At 34.6% G+C, this 25,906-nt stretch overlaps 1 protein-coding gene across 1 annotated transcript in view; it reads right to left on the minus strand.

Moving 5' to 3' along the window:
- Positions 1-13,323, minus strand: part of rdgA (retinal degeneration A) — a 54,972-nt gene extending 41,649 nt beyond the window's left edge. The window contains exons 1-2 of the mRNA XM_066391774.1: positions 13,293-13,323; positions 7,103-7,208 (exon numbers count right to left, since the gene is read on the minus strand). The gene's annotated coding sequence lies outside the window, so the exon portion shown is untranslated. The remainder of the gene's footprint in view (positions 1-7,102; positions 7,209-13,292) is intronic.
- Positions 13,324-25,906: the final 12,583 nt, after the last annotated feature.

Below are 25,906 nucleotides of genomic sequence, written 5' to 3' on the forward strand. Positions count from 1 at the left end.
CACTATTACGACAGACCTTTAAAACGAGTTTAGAGAGCCCTTATTCATGCGACATTGTTCAGTTCTCCTTATAATTTACTAATCCTCTTATGATTCGATGCTTTTGCTTTTTTTCAAACATTTTGGGGTGTTCTTATTTGATCGAATCAACTGATTTGGTTCGATATATTAAAGTGAACTTATATGTAGGATCGCGCCCCTTGTAGATAGGTGTTACTGTTAAACGGGATACATATTAGATAGTAGGAATTAACTGTAAGATTGTTATACCCCTGGGGTACGACTCTGGTGGGCATTAGTTGGGGCATGGGAACTTCCCATGCCATGCCTTGTCGGTATTGGAAATCCCCGCAATAAACCGGGTCGGCATTGGAACTGCTTGTAATATACTTTGTCGGCATTTGAATTGCCCTTGATAAGTTTCGTTGGTCCTATAGTGGCAGTTTCAATTCCCAGCTTAAGATGTAACGGTTTAATGCGGCGGGTGGTATAGACAGCACCCTAGCCAGGGTACGCCCATGGTTTATCACCATGGGTTTTAGTTTTGCAGGGCATATACAAGTCCTCTTTTCTTCTGGGTTCGGTTGTCGTTGGTAACTCAGAAGTCGCGTCCGCGCTCGCTAAACTCACAAGTTACTTTATACTCCTTTTTGTTCACTTTACATTAATAAACGCATACTTATAGTCCTTTCCTATCTGTGATTTTATTATAAGATATAAACACCATCCTATATCTACAGTAGTATCAAAACCCGATACTACATATATGTCAGAAATTAAAAGAGATATTATAATACAGACTAATAGAGCTTATCGAGACAATTAATTTGAAGTATTATTTAAGTAAGGGCTCCAGGGGTTCCCAATATGTCGGTGATATCGGTGCTTAAAATCTTTCCTGAATCTACTGTAGTCTTTCAACTATTCATGTAGTATGTGTGCGTTCGTATAGTAATTGGTTGGATGGATTCTGTAACCTCGGTACTGTTTTTAATATGAGCTAGTGCTTTATCAGTATTTAGTGTTTCTAATTTTGTAATTATAGAAATTGAATATTTTCAAATTTCAAGCAGTACACCATCATTCTTCTATAACATTATAGTTTAAAATGTACTTTTTACTTTGGAAGTCAATGTGGAATTGAACCCTACATACATGATTTTTAAAAAAATCAATATTTTTGCAGTACGTCACTGCATTATTGTATAATAATAGTTTAAAATGTATCGAACCGTCTGAACAATTGAATGTTTGAATTAGTAAAAAATCACGGGCAAAAATTACTAAGAAAGAATATTAATACAGGGTTGATAATAAAATTAAAATTTTCAGATTTTAATTTCAAACATATTTGAGATACGCTACTGCACTTTTATATAACAATAGCTTAAGGTCTGTTGATGATTTTGGGAAATTAAAGCTTTGAACTAATAGAAAGTTAGAGGCGCACATAGTGAGGAACGGGCTCCTACAGGATTTTTCACATTGTAATTTTAAAAATAGAAATTTCCTAAAACACTACCTATATACCAGTGTAATTCTTTAAAACATAAACAAACCAGCATACATTTATCTCATATTTATAAAGTTTTTGTTTGAATTTAAATACATCTCTGATACTGCTCGCACCGGTAGCATTGCATTGTAACATTACATCATTATGATGAGTGTTGTAATTTAATCTAATAGCCCAATAAAAAGATCAAACTTGAATAGAAAAATCTTATCCGAAACAATACCTATTATCCAACGTAGCGTAAAACAAATCGTAAAAGGGGATAACGACTGCCTGGAAATAATAACCCTCTTATCTTAACCCGGCACGGAAGGTTTAATGTTCATTCCTTAATGATGAACTAGTAGTCTCAATACAACAATAATACGCCCAAACTGAACGTTAATGTGAGGTTTTAAGGGTTGAAGCTAGTTATTGTTACGGAGAATCCTCGGGAAGAGTTAAATGAAGGATTATAAGTTAGGTCATGTAACATTATGCTAAGCCTACAGGGACCATATCGGCTTTATATAATCGACAATCCGGTCACGAAGACCTAAAATGGATAGAAGTTTTGTGGTAATCTGGAAATAATAGAAAAATTTCCATTTTAGACACGAATTGCATATACAGGGTGAGTCATAAGGAACTGTACATACATCTACCACGGATCAAGATTACTAAAAGGAATATCGGATAAGTACATATTAAAAAGTTGCTCGAATTTTTTGTTGTTATTATACAGGGAGTTTTACATATTTTGTTAAAAAATAGTTTTGGTTTTAACTTTTCAATTAAAGTTTGCTTTTTTTTATTTTCTGGTGAAAGAATACACTGTTGTGTATGAGTAAGATAACGTATTCGGAGTTTAAAGAATCCAGGACCGTCTTTGAAAAATGTAGTAAGTTTTTTTCAGATGAATCACTCTGTATACGAATTTTCTAAAAACCACTATGCACATTTGCTAAAGGTTAGACGAGCTAATAGTTGTACCCAGTCAACAAATTTTTCACACTCTTTATTGTTTATAAAAAAATTAAGTCTATGGAAATGATATAATTTTATATATTTGCATATACGAGTACATACTATCCTTATCTTGAATACACTGTATTTTAAAATTAAATATTATAATTAAAAACAAAAAGCAAGACTTTGCAATATTTAATGGAATCATAATGGGAAAAAAAATTTGAGATATACATAACATTTTAAAATTAAAATAATGAGAGAAAAGAAAAAGAAAACTTATTTTTACTACTGTTGTATTGATTGAGATAAATGCATAGAATCTGGAATTTTCCATTTTGAAAACATCTTTAAGTAATAATTGATAATAGTAAATAGCGAATTTTTTGTTTTTTGATTCACTTTTTAATAATAATAAAAATAAATTTTCTTTTTCTTTTCTCTCATTATTTTAATTTTAAAATATTAGCTACATACATATGTGTCAAATAATTTTTTTCATTATGATTCCATTATACACTCACTTTCACATGAAATGCACCACCCAGTAATAATAATAATTAAGTCTTCTAATTTTGGCAAAATAATGCTTCATAATAGAGTATCAAATGATCAGACTTTCAGTAAAAAAGAAAGAATGCTAGTGGTTTTTTTGCCATCGACCTATTAGATTTTTTATTCAATTGTAAATAAATAAAATAATATTTACATGGAAATATCAGTTTATTTTGTTGTTCAACTGTGAACAAGACATCTCAAAATGCCCCCAGTGAGACAGCGTCGAAATTTTTCCCACGTTTCGGATTTTGATAGAGGGCGAATTATCGGCATGAAGGAAGGTGGACTTTCTTTTCGTGAGATTGCCCGAAGAATGAATCGGAACCACACCACGATTGCGAGAATATGGTCTTCGTGGTCTGAAGAGAGGGTTCAGCGACATCGTCCAGCTGGACGTCCTCCCCGTAGCAGCAACGTACGTGAAGATCGACTTCTTAGACGGATGGCCATTAGTGATAGATTTCAAACAACAATGTCTGTTGCAGTAGATTGGATGGGAGCTCTAAATCGTCGGGTGTCGATAGCAACAGTTTACAGGAGAATTTCGTCTTTTGGCCTGCATTCATACCGCTCAAATCTACGACTGCCACTTACCGCCCAACACCAAGCTTCCAGATTGGCCTGGTGTCAAGAACGAATTGATTGGAATCATGAGTGGAACAATATCGTCTTCAGTGACGAGTCGCGATTTTGTTTATGGATCAATGATGGTCGTAGAAGAGTCAGACGATACCGAGGTGAAAGAAGAAATTTGCAATTTTCTAAAAGGCGCCACACAGCTTTAACACATAGTGTTATGGTCTGGGGTGCGATATGTGTTGGCCGAAGATCTTCTCTTGTGTTCGTTCCAGGCACCCTAAACGCACGTCGCTACATTGACAATGTTCTGAGGCCAGTATTAGTACCTTTCATGCAAACTTTACCAAATGGCATTTTCCAATAGGATAATGCAAGACCACATAATGCAAACATTACTCGACGATACCTGGAAGAAGCACAATTGGAAATACTGCCTTGGCCTGCACGATCACCGGACCTATCGCCCATCGAACATCTTTGGGATATGATGAGTCGCCGTCTTCGAAATTTACCGAGGCCTCCAAACAATGTGGATGACCTACGACATCATCTTGAGGTAGCATGGAATGAAATACCCCAGGAAGATATTGATCATTTGTTGCAAAGCATACCGCGAAGAGTACGTGCTTGCATTGCCATACGAGGCGATGTCACTTATTATTAATTTTTTCATTATCAAATGTTGTATCTTTTAACTGAAAGTCTTATCATTTGATACTCTATTATGAAGCATTATTTTGCCAAAATTACAAGACTTAATTATTATTATTACTGGGTGGTGCATTTCATGTGAAAGTGAGTGTATATTGCAGAATCTTGTGTTTTGCTATTAATCGTAATATTTGATTTTGAAATACATTGTATTGGAAATACGGATGGTAGGTATATCCGAATATCTAAAACTGTAGCATTTTCCTAAACTTCGTTTTAGACAATGAAGAGTGTAAAAAATTTGTTGACTAGGTGTAAATATTAGTTCATCCAACATTTAGCAAATGTGCATAGCGCATTTTCGAAAATTTGTATACGAGGTGATTTTTTTAGTCTGAAAAAAACCTACTTAATTTTTTGATGACGGTACTGGATTTTTTGAACTCTGAATACATCATCTTACTCATACAGAATAGTGTACTTTTTCACTAGAAAATGAAAAAAAATTAAACTGGCATTACAAAATTATAGACAAAACCATTTTTTGATAAAATGTGTAAAACTTCACATGCAATAACAACAAAACATGAGAGCAACTTTTTAATGCTCATTGGATATTCCTCTTAGTAATCTTGTTTAATGGTAGAAGTATGTAGAGTTCCTCATCCCTCATCCTGTATAAGGAAATTTCATACATGAAGCACATTAGCCATATTATCAAGAGGTTTTGTGACGGTGATTGACTGACATTAACTACCTTACATTAATGTACTAATGCGAAACCAATTCGAGGAAATTAACTCGTTATAATCTCACACGGATTAATCAATATTACTCCCCGCAAAATAACATAGTTTTTCTTGCCGGCTTAGTTCTCCTGTTGTAATCCATTTCCAAGTCGACTACTAATTTCTCGGCTATAACCCTAATGACACATCTTCATCCATGGAATATTGCTTGCCATTCCTTCCTCGAAACTACAAATTACCTCGTTTACTTCAACAGCCTTGGAAGAGCCGAACGCATTTACCTGTCCCAATTTAGAGTTTGCTTCCGCTTGAGATGGAGCGATTGTGTTTTCGGCCTTGGAATTACGAAATAGACCGTTGTTTAATGAATATTGAAACTCTCTACAAATTGTTTTTACAGTATTGATTTAGCCTATAGGGTGATTTAGGACAGGAGTTTTATAATCTCAAAGTAGGACTCAAATTGAAGTTCAGTAAGTTTCTTGTTAGGCTTCGATTAAATGAAACGTACTTTCCCAACTCAATTCGAAAGCTGTTTCATATTCGCTTTTCTATATAACTAAACCGAATGTTAACTTTTAGTGCATCCGTTTAGTTTAAAACTTGCATGCACCCAGAGAGTCAAATGGTCGATTTCAATTTAGCTTATTTCTCGTGAGAAGCAGTATTATTAAAAAGTCGTATTTTGCTTCAGGAAAGCACTTAGCAACCCAATAATTTAGGTCACTAGTGAATAATCGAAAGGTATTTATTCTACCCTTATAGAACAGTAATCCTGTTTGGGTTTCGGTCGTTTAATGATAGGGGCCGAATGGTTGCCAAATGACTAAAACAAACGGCACAAATTGCCTGGGTTAGTAATTTAGATAAGGTCGACTAAATATACATCGGAGCAACTTTTTTCGAAGTTTATCATCTCAAATTTAGATTATACGACACTTTTCGTGGAAAATTAAGTGCGCGAATTAACGTTAAATTGGCGCTATGGACCCTTTCTGCAATAAACGAATTTATTCGTTTTCCAGTTAAAATGGGAATACCGGAAAATGCCGGTTAGTTAGATAATATATTAATGGAAACAGCTTAATATAGACTCAATGCGTTGGAGGGCATCTGTATGTTCAAATATTTATGTTCAATACTAACACCCCCACTCGGCGACGATAACGTTTACATTACGAACAATATAGGGCACGTTGTGGCATGAACTTTAAATTACATTTCAAAGATATAGCAATTTAAAACTTCTTTAAATTAAGAGCTTTACGCTAGTCTGTCTATAAACATCATCTGTTATTTTTTAGAGTATCAAGAGGCATCTTTCGAAGACAATAATTTTCTCAAATGAGTAGAAGCACAGAGATTGTGCTACAAAAATGCATCCTGATATCTGACTTCTATCCTTTTGATTACGATATATTTAAATTGTAGTTTTTTTCATTAAATCAGGTACATGTTTCATATGAGCAATTTTTTAAAATGCCTGTTACGTTAAATGTCAAATTATTAATATTCTGTTGAAAACGACATTGAAACGTTAAAATTAAGAATGGATATTGGTCAGATTTTTGATTTCTATGGAAATTAGTTTGATCTTACACTCCACAGCACATTAATAATTTAACCTTTAATGGAGTCCGCTGTAGTCAGGTAAATTCAATATTTTTTGCTTTACTTCGAAATAGAAAAATGCCCTGTTACTATTCGCATGTTCAGGACAGTTCAATGGACAAATTACCATCGGGGTTGAATTGTGTGGCTATATACCGAAAACGTGAAATAACATTTGCTTTTCGGGTTTTAAACGAGTAACGTCAAAAGCACAATTTTTGAAGAAAATTATATCTATTTCGGAACATTTCGCTTGGAATAAAATCCTATAAATAACGGCAAAAGACATTTGACAAGGGAATACATCGGAAACCCTTTATAAAAGCGAAAGTTGGAATTCTCTCCTGGCATTTACGAAAAAACGCTTTTCAATAAAGGGATCGTATACACAAATATTCTAATAATATTTTCCCTTTCAACCTGTAACGTATCGGATTAATTCCGCATCATGGATTTCCGAGAGGAACAAGAGGAGAAACCTCGCACCTACCTTAATCATGATCATCCCCAAGGGGAAAGTTCTTTGTGTAGCTGTATTCGAGTTGTTCACGTCATTATGCCGAGTTTCGTGGTGCACTACTGATGACGTCGGGAATCTGAAAGAGACGTTCTTTCGTTAATCAGAGAAATATCTAGGTCGGGGTGTTCGAAACAAAGCCATTAATTCGAAATAGGGAGGAAATTAAGCGAAACCATTTCGCCTTGCCCTGAGGGCAAGGTGAATTGCTTAATCGAAATTTAATTCCAGCAAATTGTAGTGAGAATGTTCACACTATTTTAATTTTAATGGAGTCGCCCCCGGGGGATGTTTGGCCAATTTTGATAATCTTTAGAGCTGTAGTAATAAATTAGACCTGACATGGGTAACATAAATCATATTGATTAAACTCGACAGGGGGCCTTTCTCTTTGTTTGCTGCAGGGCCAATTTCGTATTCTGTTACTTACCAGCTTAATGAATAACTGTTACATAAATTACATTTTGCTTCGGATGAATATAAAATTTACAAGAGTGGGCTCTAATCTAGTTCAACAATATCCAGTTAATAAGCATTAAATTTGGTTTACAAAGGTCACTTTCAAACAATATTTAAAGCTTTGTTAAGTTTTCATTGAAGAGGCTTACACAATACCTACGTACAGAGAGCAATAAATATGCGTATTAAATATTTTACAAAAATTAATAACCCAAATAAAGGATTGTGATATGACGTTGAAATTACTATGTTTTCATGGAGTGTTGAGCTTGCTGTGAACTCATTTGTTGTGTAAAATATTTAATGACAACACATTCAATACTTCTACTTAAAAACGTGATAAATATCTGCTAACAATAACGTGTATAGGTAGGCGGTAGTCTAAATTTGAGGCACACCATTGAAACTTCGAAAGCCGTAAAAAATACCAGATGGGTTAAATTGGAGCCCGGTTGCTCAATTAGCTATTCAACCAAATGCATGTGTGCGAATTAGAAAATTCGTAGTGATTCCGGATATATTCAAAAAATACCGAAAATTTGCAAGCTGTTTTATTTTATCTAGCGTTATTCAAGACATTCATCAGACCATCCATAAGAACGAGCTAGAGAACATCGGCGAGTGCCCTAGCGCCCTAAATTAAAGTACGGATTTTCAGTCTTACGGCACAGCGGTCATGCTAAGCAGCCACAGCTTTCTCAGCGCACACCCTTGATATTGTCTCGAATTTGTCGTGCTTGGCATTATTTCTAAAGCGCATGAAGCATCAAGTGTATTTGCCTTCTCGTAACGCTTGCGTAGCGCAAAATAAATTGGCTGCGTAAAAGCATTATTGAATATTTTTTGAATACGTATAAAGGATATTTACTATAACACTGGGTAAACTTTACAGACTTATATAATGTGGACCTATATCCTAAACGAAAAGTACTTCCATTCTGAGATATAGGGTGTTAATATTAATTTTTTTTCCCTTACATCTCTCTGAGTTTTTAAATTATTTACTTGATATTATTCTAGTATACAGGGGATTTCAAATTCGACCTTGACCATTGGGATCTCGGAAACTAGAGGAGATACGAAGAAGTTTAAGTGGGGGCAACGTTGCGTAATCTACCGCTTGATCGAATACCATTTTCAAAATTTTAATTTTCCCAGTACTTCCGAAGATATCCGAGAAAAACTAAAAATTGGAAAATCTATTTTTATTTTTTTTTAGTGTTATTTGATAAGGAAGATTAAATCCGTAAACACATTTTCATTGCCACTTTTTCTCAGCTACACGATGACATATTCAGATTTGTCATCCGATGTTTCGTCTTTCGGCTACCATTATCAACTTTATTTTTTCTTATGGGCGCCATATTGGATTTTTCATTAGAAAAATAGTGCGTTTCATTCTGATTTCATTGATGTAAAACTTTTTATAATTTACTTTTTTAAAAGCAGAAATATTTAAATAAAAAGATATATTACATAGTTGGCCTTGACTTCATCGAAAGACTTTCTTTTGTTCGCATTATATGACAGAACTCCTTAAACGAGATTAGAGCCTGCGCAGATTTCCAGTGAAAATGAACTTCAGAAGAGAAGAGAAACGAGATATGTTAAGACTTTATTACAAATTTGATAGGAACAGTACGAAAACAGCTCAAATGTATTTTGAGTTATATCCGGAAAGACAACAGCCGCATAAAACTTTGGATGAACATTTCCAAAGCATCAAACTCACCAAACTGACCAAAAACCTAAAATGAAGTATGGAAGCAGAATGGAAGAAGATTTTCAAAGGTACGAAACTCAGCTAAATATTGATCCAAAGTTTTAAATAATGTTTTATGCGGCTGTTGTCTTTCCGGATATAACTCAAAATACATTTGAGCTGTTTTCGTAGTGTTTCTATCAAATTTGTAATATAGTCTTAACATATCTCGTTTCTCTTCCCTTCTGAAGCTCATTTTCATTGGAAATCTGCGCACGCTCTAATCTCGTTTGAGAAGTTCTGTCACATAATGCGAACAAAAGAAAGTCTTTCGATGAAGTCAAGGCCAACTATGTAATATTTCTTTTTATTTAAATATTTCGGCTTTTAAAAAAGTAAATTATAAGAAGTTTTATATCAATGAAATCAGAATGAAAAGCACTATTTTTCTATCGAAAAATCCAATATGGCGCCCATAAGAAAAAATAAAGTTGATAATGGTAGCCGAAAGACGAAACGTCGGATGGCAAATCTGAATATGTCATCGTGTAGCTGAGAAAAAGTGGCAATGAAAATGTGCTTACGTATTTAATCTTCCTTATCAAATAACACTAAAAAAAAAAAATTGATTCTCCAATTTTTAGTTTTTCTCGGATATCTTCGGAAGTACTCGGAAAATTAAAATTTTGAAAATAGTATTCGATCAAGCGCTAGATTACGCAACGTTGCCCCTATTTAAACGTCTTCGTATCTCCTCTAGTTTACGAGATCCCAATGGTCAAGGTCGAATTTGAAATACCCTGTATAGTAATTTTAACACTCTGTAGGTACTCTGTTTTCGCGTGAGGGGTTGCCAGTCTCCCATCGGGCTCCTTCCCAGGTGGCGGATAGGGGAATGCCCCCAGAGAGGAGGTACCGGGAAACCGGGGCGGACCAAAACTGGCAGAAGGAGATGAAATGGAAATGGACAAGGAAATAGGAAAGGAAGTTACGGAGCAGGGGAGGGATACCCCAGTTCCGGTCGGTGATGTGGGTGCGAGAGAAGGCCCCGCCCGACCGTCAGCCGACTACTTCTCAGTCGCGTCGGTGGACGACCAGGCCGAGCGGCGGATGGTTACAGGGAAAATGCAAGGACGCATGCAGGAAAAGGAAACTAATTTGGTGAAGGAGAGAGAAGGGAAAGAGAAAGCTAAGGGTAAAACAAGGAAGTTGCTGTTGCAGAATGTGGACTATTTGAATAGCTACTTAATTAGAAGGAACTCTACAAATGAAGGTGGTGGGCTGAAAAGGAGGATGTTGGATACTTCCATGGAGAGTGGGGACAAGGGGGATGCATATAAAAAAAAGCGCACAGAGGCGTTCATACTGGAGGAGGCTATGGAACAGTTAAAAGTATTGGTGAAGGAACTCGAAGGGAAAATGGAAAAAAACACACAGAGAGGAATAAAAGAAATAAGCAGAAGGATGACAAAACAAATAGAGGTGCTGAACAAGGACATAATTACAAAATGGATGGAAAAACATAAATAAGAGACGGTTGACAAGATGACATATGACGCAGACGTACAGACGGACGACATAAAAATGACGAAAGACTGTAGAGAGAAGGGAACACAGACAGGGGAAGAGAGGAGGAGGTGACTACGGTAGAGAACATGCAAACATACGAACAATTTAGGGAACAAGAACAAAAAACATGGAATAAACATGCATACAGAAACACAACAATTAAGGTAGGAAATCCACTGGAGGCAGACAGGGGTACGGTCAGGGTGATTTTTGTGGAGAGGGATGATGAAGGAATGAAGAAGGGTCTGCAGGCGGCGTTTGGGAAGAGGTATCTGGAACTGAGGGAGAGTGGGGAGGAATTTGAGGTTATGGAACAAATGTACAGATTTAAAAATCAAACAAAGGAACAAGCGGGGAATAAAATAGTAAGGATACGGCTAACGGTGGATGATGAAGGGGTATGGAATAATTTAAAGAGATTAAGGGAGGAAACTATGGAAGATAGGGAAGTGGCGATGCATGGGATAAATAATATGAACATAGGGAAACTTAGAAAAATGACAGAAGCGATTTTTAACGGCGATGGGACAAAAGTAATAATTTACATAACAAAGGAAGCAGAGGAGTTGGAAAAGGAGAAAAGAAATGAAAAGGAAAATAAAATTAAAACATATGCGCTGATAGTAAACAAAAAACCGGGGGAAAATACTAAAGAAGCAATTAATCAAATTAAAGAGTCAATAAAAGATAAGGAAGGAAATAAGGATATACGTGGACTTAGAACAACAAATAAGGGAAAAATAATAGTAACATTTGGGAACGATGTGCAGAGTGCCAGGGAAATTAAAAGAGTTATAGAGGAAAAACAAAAGGTTAAGGTGGGGATGATGGGACCCGATTTAAGGAGGAAAACGGCAATTCATATAAGAGGGATGGATGCCACGACAACAAGGGAGGAGGTGATTGAGGCGGTGTGTAAAAGAGTGGAAGGACTTAAGGAGGAAGAGTATAGGGTGGGTCAATTAAGGAAGAATTTCGGAGAGACACAGGCGGTAACGGTAACAATGGAGACGGATAGAGCGGAGATGCTAATGGCGGAAAAATATATTAGGATAGGATATGTTAACTGCAGAATGGAGAAGAGAATTGATGTTGAAAAATGTTATAGATGCTGGGGGCTGGGACATGCGGCGAAGGAATGCAGGGGAGTGGATAGATCGGGAAATTGTTTTAAGTGTGGACTACAGGGGCATAAACAGAGATCGTGTGGAGGAAAAGATTGGTGTGTTTTGTGTACAGTGTCGGGACACAGGACGGGAGCGGGGAAGTGTGTGGTGTTCCGGAAGGCATTGGCGGACGCTAGGAGCAGGCAAGAGGAGGATGAATGAAGGAAAAATTCCACCCCCCCCCCCCCTGAAGTAATGCCTAACGGCGGTTCCGGGGGGATCCAGGGTGAATAGGGGAGGTTTTTAGTGGGTAGGCGCCCTCCCTTCAGGGAGATGAATCCCACATAACCCGGTCGCCAGACCACCAGACCACCAGACCGGGTACCTATGAAGGTTTTCCTTCCCTATACAAAACAAAAAAAAAAGTTACTCTGTTTTAACACTCAGAAAGGGAGGCAAGAAGATACATTGTGCACATTACATATTATTATTATTTTTGTTAGTAGTATGTACTAAAAGTCTACTAATTTAGATTTATTTAGGAATTTATTCGCTTTGACGCTATGTTGTTAAAAATTCTTTTCACATGCTACAGCGGTCGAAATAGCAAACACATGTAGTCAACAAATTTTATAAAAAGCTACGGAAAAGACTCTTTCCTCAAGTGACCTATAAGGTTGATGGAAACAACGATGCTAAAAAGCGTATTCTTTTAGCAAAATAATAAAACTCAAAAACTTAAAAACTATTCAAATCTCGTGTCAGCACGCCAAATACAGAGAAATGAAATAGAACTTTCCTGTTATATACCTTAATACTTCTATTTCCTTCTGACATTTTAGATTAGATAAGGACAGGGATATTGCCATCATACTGTCTTCTACGATATTACAGTACTCAGTTAATCATGAAAATGTCTAGGATCACTCCAGACTATAATAGGTAACTATAAATATCCACTTGAAGCGTGGTTGAAAATGACTAAAAGCTGATATTTTATGTAAATAATGGACTTAAGAAAGCATTGACAGCTCTATAATATTTCTCAATATTCAAGAAACCATTAATCTATTTTGACGAGCTTTTAACTATCGAGATTTACAATTATAACACTGATCTGGCACATTAAATTCTACAACCTCATTTCGCCTCTTGAGATTAGTTATGCGTTACGGCCTAATTTGTCTGAGTGCTAATATTGTAGATTTTAATACCTTCTGTGGCTGGTTCGAAGGAAAATCAGTTTAGTGGCCGCAACCTGACTTCTACATTCAAATCAATGAAGCTTATTATTATTCAGTAGATTTTCAACTACAAAAGCACTTACCAACTATTTACACTTTGTCGGGCCATAAATCGAGTTCTATCCACCATTTAGTATGAAGGAACGTCGGCCTTCTCGAGGGCAAACAACATCGGGATAGATTCTTCATTTCGATGATCTACTTTAGTTTCAAGTAATCTGAAATCAATAAGAAAACCCAAATTACTAGTATTTGATTCTTTCAAATACAAACACATGTCCAACAGTATTTTGATGGAGGTACGAGTAAAGTATGGCGTGTCAGTTAAGAGCATGCTCACAATACGTATCTCAAGTTTCAATAGACAGTAAAACCCGGTGGCCCAAATAGGGAGAGCATTAAAAAGCATTTCGTTTCCTTCTCGAGATAGTTTCAATTGTTAAAGCATGAAAAACAATGTAACTCTCAACCGCCGAGGGACGAATAATGGACTAAAAACGATTCAGATTTTGTGTAATTCCGCGTGAAATCGTGTCCTCCATTCTTGAAGGGTTTTTAGTGCGGTTTGATACCTTGATTCTTCACCGAGAATAGTTTCGAAAGATTTTAAACTGAGAATTTCTCATGTTCTTAGAGAGAATGGAACTTTGGAAAATGATTGCATCATTACTAGAGACAGCATTTCTTCAACGCCCGAGTAGAGATTTCTCAAATACGAGTAAAAGGGGCAAGAACTAGCTCAGCCTCAGTATGCGTGGTCTTATAACAAAGTATTTGTTTACTCTTAACCAAGAACAAATATCTCGAATTAATCAAATTACTCCAATTATCTTACAGGTCTGAAAACTTTGAATGTGATTATTTCATATTAAGAGATGAGCGATTGGAAATCTGGCATCAATGCTTATAAGAACATATGATACTGTATGTTGGGTTGCCTGTGTGTCTTTTAATCATAAACGATTCGAAAATCTACGAGAGCGATGTTGCCGTACTTTTATTTTTAGTTTAAATTTTCAGTCCGGGTGACAAAAATTGTTTGCGTTATCATACAGATATCTCGATAATGGTAAAAGTTGCTCATTGATATCTATAAAGAATTATTACCCCTTTAAGCTAGAAAGTAGATAGTTTATAAGATATTCTTAATATTAAAGATGATTTTTCATTTTAGCAAGGGGCAATTTGTCCATAAATTATATTTATTTTCCCTCGTTGTACTAGAAATTCCCTGGCTACCAAGTTTTAGTGCAAATGCGAAGGATCAAAAGTTAACCTCTAAACTATGAAACTATTAATTGAAATCTTAATTTGACCCTACTTGCTCTACTAACTTTCAAGCTCTATCTTCAAGACACAAACATTCTAATTTAAGTTTAGGGAGATTGTTTCCTCTATCTATTGCTTCTTCGATATTTTCACAAGAAGCTCCGCTTCCGAAACGTGCCAGTGAACTTAGTGAGCAGAGACAAATATTTCCTCAATACAAGAGTCTCTTTTATTGCAGGTTGACTTTTTTCGTTCGCTATAGGAAAGTACTTCAATACAGTGAAATGCGAAATTAGATTATAGTAAGAAAGAGAATTGATATATTACATCAGGCCAATGGCTCACAGAAAAGTAAATAACACTAATGGCATCGCCTTGGAGGCGCCTCCTTTTTTATAGCTGCAGGATCCAGTTTTCATCCCTTTTCTTTCGCGTCGTTGACAAAGAATTCACTTATACAAAAAGGCCGCTAACGAGCTGAATAAAAAGAAAAGAGATAGTTTGGTTGGTACATACGATAATGAGAGAGGAATAAAGCCAGAGAGAGATAATGTAAATTACGAAAAGAAGATTTCATGAGTCTGCTAGTTAGAAGACTGTCGTCAGATGTCTAAAAAATTATTTTTCTACTTCCAAGTTACAATTGCCAACTCATCAGGAAAGATTCCAATTGTAAGAAGTTTTTTTATTATTGGAAACAAAAAAACAGACATTTCTCTGAAACAAACTGCGACATCTGTCCCTGTTTTTCTTATTTCTTCATCCCCAAATATTTTTCTTTTGATTTATTTGACAAACTTCACCGCTATGCCCAAAGCTAACAAAGAAAGGATATTAGGTGGGAAATAGAATGTTTCACTCAAAACATTTCCAGTTGAAGTTACAAATTATTACGGCTATAGCGTGTAACACGTAAGCTTTGAATATTCATCAAACGTGACACATATTCGTACTATACACAAAGAAATTAACATCTATCAAAAGTCTGTGTACAGGTTGAAGAAATCATTGGATTTTATCAGAACATTTTACGCAGAAATAGTACGTAAAATTATTGGCTTGTTTGCCTCAATTGGAGTCAACGACTTCGCATTAACTTGACAAAGCTTTCTCTGAAGTTTCCAGTCTTCTTTTTCTATCCCCAGATCTCACGCTGATGTCGAATTCAATTAGGCACCAAATAGCAGCTTTATATAGAGAGAGTGCCAATGTCAAGTAGTGTTAATTCAGTGGGTATTCTTTTAATAGAGAAATTTAATTTAGACGAAATGTCAAAGGCACAGTTTTTTTCGGTAATGAACTCGGGAAAAGTGCCTTAAAAATTGTATAATTAAAATGATTATTACAGCCAAAGTGGGACATGAAAGAGCTAACAATTAAAATTAAATTAGCGAGTTCCTCCAACATTGTTGTGTAATGGGCAAAAGTTGGCTTAAATCTGCGTTTTACGTCCTCCAGGTCATATTAGGATTATAATGAAAGTCACATTATAAGCCAGAACTGGCAAAGGAGTTTCAACAGTATGGAAAACGAGTCAGATTGTTGACAAGTTAACTAAAGGACAAGATTATTAAAATATCAAATGTCAGATGGATGACGGTTATGAATTTTAAAACAAACAAAAATCTCTTTCAGTCTCCGAGAACACAATTTGTTTGTTTACGTAGATTAAGGTGATATTTGAATACCATAAATCAAAACAAAAACTAATTAGTGTACCAGGAAGCGTTGTGCGATCTGGAATTATTTAATCGCGGTATTAGTAATCAGCAAAACCCGTTATCCTGCGATGGAATTTCAAAGCCTTCAGGGTTTAATTGAAATTTACTTTTGCCGGCCAGATTTGCGTTCAGTAATTTCAATTCTCGGCTGTAATCCGACTGAAGCTAAATTTCGAAATTCTAGATGAATTGGAAAGTTTGACGCAAATTGAAAATATTCGCATGATAGTTTAGTCGGTAAAACCGGAATCCCACACGGTGTTCTAAGATCTTTCTATCACATGTACTTAATTAACATAAACATACTCCAGTTTTGTCACGAATATGCGGCAGTTTTTTGCTTTTTAAAACGGATTTCTCTTCCATTTACTCTAATAGCGTGGCTCACGTAAACATAAAATACTAATTAATCCGATTTTATGGAAACTCCTGGAAAAAAACATACATTGTCGGAAGGTCCGTAATGAAGCAAATTACCGAGACCTGGCGCATAATTGAACCAGTTTAGCGTATTTAACATGAGACAACTTGTTTGAGTTACCGTGAATACTAATGAAGAAACGCTTTACATAAATTTGTTGAATTATTAGAGCAATAATTACCCACATTCACATAATCAACCCCTATGATTCGGCATTGGTTCAATAGTACATCGTTACCGATTATACAACCTGCGAAATTAATATCTCTTGATATCTCCATTCCTGCATTAGTCCAACTACACTAATTAGTACTTACACACCCATCGGTATGTGCGAGTGTGTTTGACATGATTAAGCGCAATGTAAATATCGATTTTATAATATCAGCGATTTACCTTAGCAAGGGTTTTGTAAAAGAAACCCAATTAAAAACAAATTTTAATTAAAGCTAACGCCCCCTCTTTAGTTTCGGCTTGCAGCATCTGCAAGAGAGCTCTTCGTAAAAGATTGATAGTATTATGGCTAGAATAAGAAAAAGGGAGACTCAAAACTGAAACCTCCTCTTTGAGGCAAAATTATGTATTTCATCTTTCAGCGAAATAACGCCGGATTTCGCATTGTTATTAAGGCAAAGGCGGATATCGTATTTTACCATACTGTACCCGACAACACAATGGCAGAAGAGATGTATATCTGGCTTTATCGATTTCGATGTGTGAACGCACTGGAAAAAGGGCAAGTTTTTCTTGTTTAACGTCATGCAATGTATCACTTAATATCGAGTTCCATTCATTTTTTATAGCGCTTAATGGCAAGGATAAATGAAATTTTCAGGACTGGATCAGACAGAAAGAATGGACTTGTACGGGACAATGCCAACTCGCTGCTTTTCAGCCAAAACACAAAAAAAACCGTTTACCAATCCTGAGATCTCCACGATACGGGGCGTTCGTTTTTTCGCCTTTCGCCGCTAATAATTTTCCGATATTTTATTGAACAAGTGAAACATGCGGTATAGGTTCCAAAATGCAGAATTTTAATATTTGCACCAAAAAATGAATAATCTATCGGTTACACAATCAGCATGAAACATTTGCCTAAAAAATGTAATAATTCAAACTAAAAATCCAAACATAGCAACGCAGCTTTCCTAGACTTAGCGGTTTACATAGCAACAGGCAAGCAATCCAACGTACATTACCGTATTTTGCTTAAAACTTTGATTCCAGAATATCTATGTATTATTTCCGAATTAAAAGTTTGTTTTTCTGACAGTTTCTACACTTTCTTTCAAGATGCAGCACCAGTGCAAAACAGTCTCCAAAAACAAGATTAATATGATAAATGGAGCTAAAATTTGAATACGTGAAGAAGAGAAAGATGAAATTTGCAATGGCATTGGATAAATTCAGGCTGCGCGGTCGGTTTTCCAATCAATTCGTTAACTGTATATACAAAGGGCAATAAATTCCGAATTGTCACTAGGCGACGGCGAGCAAATGCCAAGAACAAATATTGTTCGGAAGGGCATAAGGCCAACCGACACGAACGCAAATTGAATATTTTGCTCGAAATGGCGCCGATGGAGTACGAGACATGAAAATTGAGGCAGTTTGTTTTATTTTGATTAAGGCTTCTTTTGCTCAACACAAAGTTCCAGTGCGAAGATAACCAGAACACTGAAACAAATATTAATTTCTCACGATGTGTAACTTCTAACCTCCATGATTGAATTACGTTAGGTTCAGGAAAGCATTCCACCTCGAGGGGGTGGAGAATTCGATGTTAAAAGTGAAACTCCGACAATAAAGCAAACAACCGCCTCTCGACGAACCCAGCATACAATTAAAACAGTGTAAATGCAAATTGAACATTCAACAAGACCAACAGAACAATTTTTTTTCTTCTATCTCAACTTTCTAAATTAACTATGTCGAATAATGGTGGTAGCTTACCTTCGAGGGTGGCCGGTAGTAGCGCTGTTGATGGCCATGGATTTGAAGAAACTTTGAGGAAGCTGGAAATAATATATTTAATTAATTTTATTTATAAATAACACACAAAAGGGGAAAAGGTAGCCCTATAACATTAACACCAAAGCTTGTGAATATTTGGGAATATGCCATTTTTTAAAATTTTGACCATATCACAGAATCTCTCAAGATTTCTCTTATAGAGTGTGCCACAAGATCTTAGATACCGCACTATTTCATCCGTCAAAACTTCTGTTCTGATTAAACTAATTAATTCTTTTAACTCCTTAAAACCAACACTCTTAGCTCACCCAAATGCAATTTTAGAATCCTAAAATAACTCAAAAAGCCTTCCAGTTTGCGGGCTTTTAGAATCCGCATTTGAATACTCTTTGATATACAAAAATACCCATTCAAAACGGTAATTAACATCGCGAGGCTGATGCGAATATTTTATCTCGTTTTTAACTGTTTTTGCCTCGTTGCAGTGGCATTGTGTATGGAGCAGGTATGAGTTTTCGCTAATTGCAATTAGGGACGTTTATAATGGATGACGCGACGAAAAGGTAATTTTGCGTTTGTTTTTGGTTATAGAAAAGGTGAAGGAAAGTTGAATATTAAATAAGAAAACTGTAGAGAAACCTCTGGCGAAACCCAAGAAAGTCAAATAGCAGGCGTATTTAAACAGGTTTGCAAATTATTAAAGAGACAAATTTAAAGTTCCTAAACCCCGAGTTTGTGTATATTTTTCATATTCCGTAAATGAATAGTATGCCAAATAAAAACTTTTATTTTATTAATATGTTTTATTTTATTTATTGACGAAGATAATTCTTCTCCAATAAATAGGTAATCTTATTAACCAAACCAAATTATTAAAGTGACTGTCAAAGAGAATTGATCAAATTTTTACACTAACAGTGTTTGGTAAATTCTATTATTTGAAAACAGAGTGTTCTACTACTGGATATTATCCCACATAGTCATTTTAATTCTTCGCTATATTTATCAACAAATAGATAATAATAATGATTAAGAACCAGAGGCATATTTTGAATGTAATAAAGAGAAAATTAAACAGAGGTTATTAAAATTCTTAAAGATTTAGTTTGGAGAAATCTTATATTTGGAACAATAGTTTCCGCCACTAGATTCATGTTAAATTATCTCGTTAATTTTCAGCTATATTCTCCAATAAATGAACAATTCTATTTACCGATAAAAACGACATTGTACGAGAAATTATTAGACCACGAATTTTTAGGATTTTGTTTTGACGAAAAGATTTGGTGTAAGAAAGTGCTAAATGCTTCTGAAATTGAACAGTAACAAAACTTTAGAAAAATTAAAAAAGGAAATTGATTTTGTTAACTTCTTTTACATATCTTCAGAAGTAATCAAGTTATTAAAATTTTTGCTTTATCCGCCGTATTTGATATGTTATTGTGCTTGGAGAGTCAGAAGTAGTATACAGGGTGATTCACGTAACTGTTTCATTAGAAACTTTTGTACTTGTAACTAATCTAAATTTTTCATATTTGGGACTTAAACTAATATAGATAGACTCTACTTTTTTAAAATATTTTGAAGGTCATATCATTTCCGGTTATACCGGAAGTCAAGGTCAACTTCCTTATTTCAAATAGAACACCCAGTATATTTTTGCATTTTTGGAATCTAGGGATTAAGCTGATTCAATTCTTATTAGGTACTCCTATACCTAAACCTAACCGTTTCAAAGATATTTTGGTTTAAAAGAAAAATCTGTCTAAAACACCATTTCAATAAAATTTAAAATTCTCAGCTATTATTGAAGCTGACTTTACGAAAATTTGCTGACATGTTAACTAGATATGGTAGATTAGGTTAATGTGAAAAGTTTTTATAAATATCACACAGGGTGTCCAAAAAATATGTCATATTTAAAGAACTTTGATAGCAAAAAAGTCGCTTATTTCAAATGGAACACCCCATATATTTTTAAATGTTTGGAATCTAAATTTAATTCTGAATCGATTACTATTAAGCATCCCTATACCTAAAATGAACGCTTTTGCTATAATTTGCGATTTTTTAATATTTTACACTAATAATTCTAAGTATCATAGTTGGCTTTGAAAAGAACATGGCTGCTTCCGGTAAAATGCGTTAATGTAATTGTCAATTTAATAAGTTTGCTCAGCAGTTTAGAATCATGAACTTTAATAATACTTATTCAAATAATGATATTTTAAATTTATTCCTTATTCATGGAGAGTGTAACAAAGTTTTGGAGAGAACTTGCCGTACATTCAACGAAAGATATCCGCATCTTCCGAAAATCACAAAGAACAAATTTAGGATATTGGAATCAAATTTTTTAAGACATGGAAAAGTCGAAACTAAAAAGTCTTATTCTAGACCCATAATAAATAGCGAAGACAATGAAATCACCGTTTTAGGATATTTTAATGCAAATCCGAATTTTCCTATTCGAACTGCTTCTAATGATTTAGGTTTGTACTTTTATTGTTATTAATGATGGCAATTGTTTATCTTCAATTAATGATTTTTACAGATTTATCATATTCATCAATTCAAAGAATTCTAAAGAAACATAGAATGCATCCTTATTCTTATAAAATTGTACAGTCGTTTAAACCGGGAGACGAAGTTAGAAGAAGTAAATTTTGTGAAATTATGCTTGTTCATATTCAGGAAGATTCATCATTTTTGTCAAATATTATATGGACAGATGAAGCAAAATTCACAAAAGGGGGGCTTATAAACAGAAGAAATCTTCATTATTGGGCAGAAATAAATCCTCAATTATTCAAAGAGGCCCGTCATCAAGATAGTTTTAGTGTTAACGTGTTTGCCATGATTATGAATAATGAAGCAAGATATTTTATTTACAATGAAAATTTAAACACTTCAAAATATTTAGATATATTGAGAGGTATTGTCTCCGACTTTTTAGACACTTTACCTCTTAATATGCTACAGACTGTTTGGTACCAAATGGACGGTGCACCGGCTGACTCTTCCCATGAAGTTTATGAAGAGATGAATCGGACATTTGAAGACCGGTGGATCGGATGTAACGGGCCATGGAAATGGCCACCAAGGTCACCCGACTTGACGCCCCTAGATTTCTTTTTATGGAGTCATATAAAATCTCGGGTTTATGAAGTTTCCATAGAAAGCAAACAACATCTTTGTGATAGAATTCGAGAAGCTTTTGAAGACCTTCGCCCCATTACAATTAATAAAGTGACACAACATGAAGTTAAAAAAAGAATTTTGAAATGTTTAGAAGTTAATGGAGGTCATATTGAACATTTATTTTAATTTAATTTTCTTTGTTTTGATTTATTATTTTTTTATTTATTGTGGGTCTAGAATAAGACTTTTTAGTTTCGACTTTTCCATGTCTTAAAAAATTTGATTCCAATATCCTAAATTTGTTCTTTGTGATTTTCGGAAGATGCGGATATCTTTCGTTGAATGTACGGCAAGTTCTCTCCAAAACTTTGTTACACTCTCCATGAATAAGGAATAAATTTAAAATATCATTATTTGAATAAGTATTATTAAAGTTCATGATTCTAAACTGCTGAGCAAACTTATTAAATTGACAATTACATTAACGCATTTTACCGGAAGCAGCCATGTTCTTTTCAAAGCCAACTATGATACTTAGAATTATTAGTGTAAAATATTAAAAAATCGCAAATTATAGCAAAAGCGTTCATTTTAGGTATAGGGATGCTTAATAGTAATCGATTCAGAATTAAATTTAGATTCCAAACATTTAAAAATATATGGGGTGTTCCATTTGAAATAAGCGACTTTTTTGCTATCAAAGTTCTTTAAATATGACATATTTTTTGGACACCCTGTATGATATTTATAAAAACTTTTCACATTAACCTAATCTACCATATCTAGTTAACATGTCAGCAAATTTTCGTAAAGTCAGCTTCAATAATAGCTGAGAATTTTAAATTTTATTGAAATGGTGTTTTAGACAGATTTTTCTTTTAAACCAAAATATCTTTGAAACGGTTAGGTTTAGGTATAGGAGTACCTAATAAGAATTGAATCAGCTTAATCCCTAGATTCCAAAAATGCAAAAATATACTGGGTGTTCTATTTGAAATAAGGAAGTTGACCTTGACTTCCGGTATAACCGGAAATGATATGACCTTCAAAATATTTTAAAAAAGTAGAGTCTATCTATATTAGTTTAACTCCCAAATATGAAAAATTTAGATTAGTTACAAGTACAAAAGTTTCTAATGAAACAGTTACGTGAATCACCTTGTATACGTTCATTATGAACATATAAAAAAATCAATTAAATTTATTACTTAAGTGGGACTCTAAGGCATGTCCTGTGTAATTGCAATCTTACTTATGTGCGAGGCTTTATTTCGAATTATAATAAAAGAAAGATCAAGCAGATTACTGCATAACAATATTCGATAAAATACCTATATTACGAACATCGTCATAACACTTAATTTGTTATTTACGGCACTGTTAAAAATTCTACTTTTTGTGAATTAAAATCGCACCATAACAGAGGTTTCCCTAGGGCCTCAATTTGAACAAAAAAATAAAAGTGTTATTTAAAATTTCGAAAACTGCTAGAGCTAGAGCTTATTTTATCTCTGTAATCATCTCTTATGGTTACAGAGCTAATGTAGTTAAGGCATCAATTTGTCAGAGCCTGTAGCTGCATTTTTGCTTGATTTTCAAGAAGTTGTTACGAGTTTTATATTGGCTGAAAATCAGATATGTATCAAGGTAAATTTTTAAATAGAAAATTAAAGAGAAGTCTAAAATTTTAAGTTTTCTAGAGTTTTTGCATTTGAAAGGAAATGTTCTAACACTCTCAAATATGCTGTCTCAGAAAAAACTGATTAAAAATAGTTAAAAAAACGTGAGACAAGGCTTTGGGTCACAATATGACTACCAATTAAACCAGCATTTTTTTGCTTTTATAATTTTGACAAATTATGTTAGTAACTCTGACCCCCCTAGAATTATCAAAGATGCACGTGCTCTACCCTCCTTTATTACAGTCACATTCCCTACAATTTTATCACACGTTTCTTTTAAACGGTCATTGGCTTTTAATCACGTTTCATATTAGGGAAATACACTTCTAATTCGAACCCAATAGGAACCTCTTAACTAACTTAAGATTTCGTCAAAGGTTTGGTGTTGAAAGTTTTGATCTCCAAGATTATCTTAACTCCTAAGTTAGCAGATTTGCGCTTCGGCAAGTGGAAACTTCCAGTCTCCCTTAAGGGCATCTGCCTCCGCCTACTTATGAATATAGTCTCGTGTATTTGCAAATCGGATGGTTTACAGTCTTCTAAGGGAGCGCCGAGGGCGAGCACTTTATATTTATATTTAATTAAGAGCCCTTGAAGGACGCTCTAGTGATTAATTTACAATGTTTATATTTCGAAAAAATTACTCTAAAACTGGATGAATAATTGATATTTATGGTCTTCAGACGAGAAAATCCAATTAGGCGTGAAGAAATTCTGTAAATTTCTCCGGAGACGTATTAAGCCGATCTGAAAACAAAATTAGGCCCGAATGGGAAATTATCTTAATTGCAAGGAAAAATACCTTTGTTTAAATATTTGTCAAAGGAATGGTACTTTCTGTTAGGGAGGAAAATCTTTTACGGGACAATCAAAGAATAATGACTATAAATGCTAAATGGCCAAATAATTTTCATAATCAACACTCTCATGATTATTGTCTTTTAAATATTTCCCTCTAGATCGATCAATCCTCCCCACTCAATAAAAAAAAAACTTGATCTAAGCCGAGCTCCACAAAAAAGTCATCGAGACCTCTGGCACGTATTTTAACGGGAATTTCGAAACTTCCAGAGGCCTGGAACGACTTACTGAACCTCCTTTCGAGAATACGTCATCGCAAATTGATTTCCGGGTAGATGCAAAGTCGACACCCCTAAACCGTTTTATAACTCGGTGATGTTTCGACGCTTTATGTGTGTTGTCATCTCCCCTTTACGGTTTACCGTTCGGAAAATTACAAGTTCGGAATAAATGATGATCCTTTCGTTGAACAGGTGACGTATTCGTTTTGCTCTAAGCGTGGGTATTTTCCCAGGAGGGGACTTAATTAACTCAGGGCTGTTTAAGATTGACTAAAAATTTTAATTAAACGAGAATCACATTCTAATGAATTGTGCATAAATTACTCAAAAAATCCTTTCAAAGACTATTTTGCTTGGAAATTTAATTAACTCGGTGCCAACAGAAAACCTGTCTTGGACTAAATTGCTCACTATACAAAGGCACAAAACCTGTGCATTATTGTGGCATTTCAGAGGTTTGCGCACGTGGCTTCTATTAATACAAATGAAAAGCTAAATTTGGGCTCTTATTGGCGCAATTAAACCTACCAAATTTTACCATTATCCATATATACAGAGTATACACAAGGTGATTAGTTGGGAATAGAACATGGCGGAACCCAAGATAGGGGATACCAAAATATGACGATTGGACCCAATATTACTTATTTCAATGTTACGTGTTTCAGAATTACAGGGTGTTAAAGGTTGAAATTTTATTTTAAAATTGCTCAATAACTTTTTGTATTTTTATAGTATCAAAACAAAAATTGGTCTACTTAAGTTTTGTAAGATGTCAAGTAAGAATTTTTATTTAATTTCTATGTCCTAGAGCCCTATACTCCTAGAGGACGCTAGTTATGACTCACTGCTTCGGTATATTTGGTCATATTTCTGTATGAATGCAACTGATCAAATTCTATTCCACATAATAAAAGAACGTATATTTTTACTCATAAGCTAGTTCGTGTCGTACCATTTTAAATCCTTAAAAACGATGGTGGGTGCAAGTGCGCCAACATTTCAACAATATTTTTCCACATCGATGGATCGTTGAAATGAATTTCCGTGGCCCACGAGAAATCCAGACACAAAAGTCAAATACCATATCTTTATTTTAAAAAATAAATAAGTAATTTATTAACTTGATTTTATTGATTTTCAAATAAATCTTTTGTCGTATTAAAAACAAATGAAAAAATAATTCTTATTTAAGCACCTGTTCAAAATGACCATCTTCCACCTCAGTACACTTTACTATCTTTTTTCTTAAAGATCTTATTTTTTTAAATTGCACATCGCCGTTATTCCTAATTTCATCAGCTGCTTGTTAAATTTTTTGCCACAATTTCCACGAGTATTAATTGTCCCTTTGTATATAAGTGCCTTCATCCTTGATCATATTGAGAAGTCCAATGAGTTGAG

Source organism: Euwallacea similis, chromosome 1 (genome assembly GCF_039881205.1).
Source record: "Euwallacea similis isolate ESF13 chromosome 1, ESF131.1, whole genome shotgun sequence".
NCBI classification, from domain to species: domain Eukaryota; kingdom Metazoa; phylum Arthropoda; class Insecta; order Coleoptera; family Curculionidae; genus Euwallacea; species Euwallacea similis.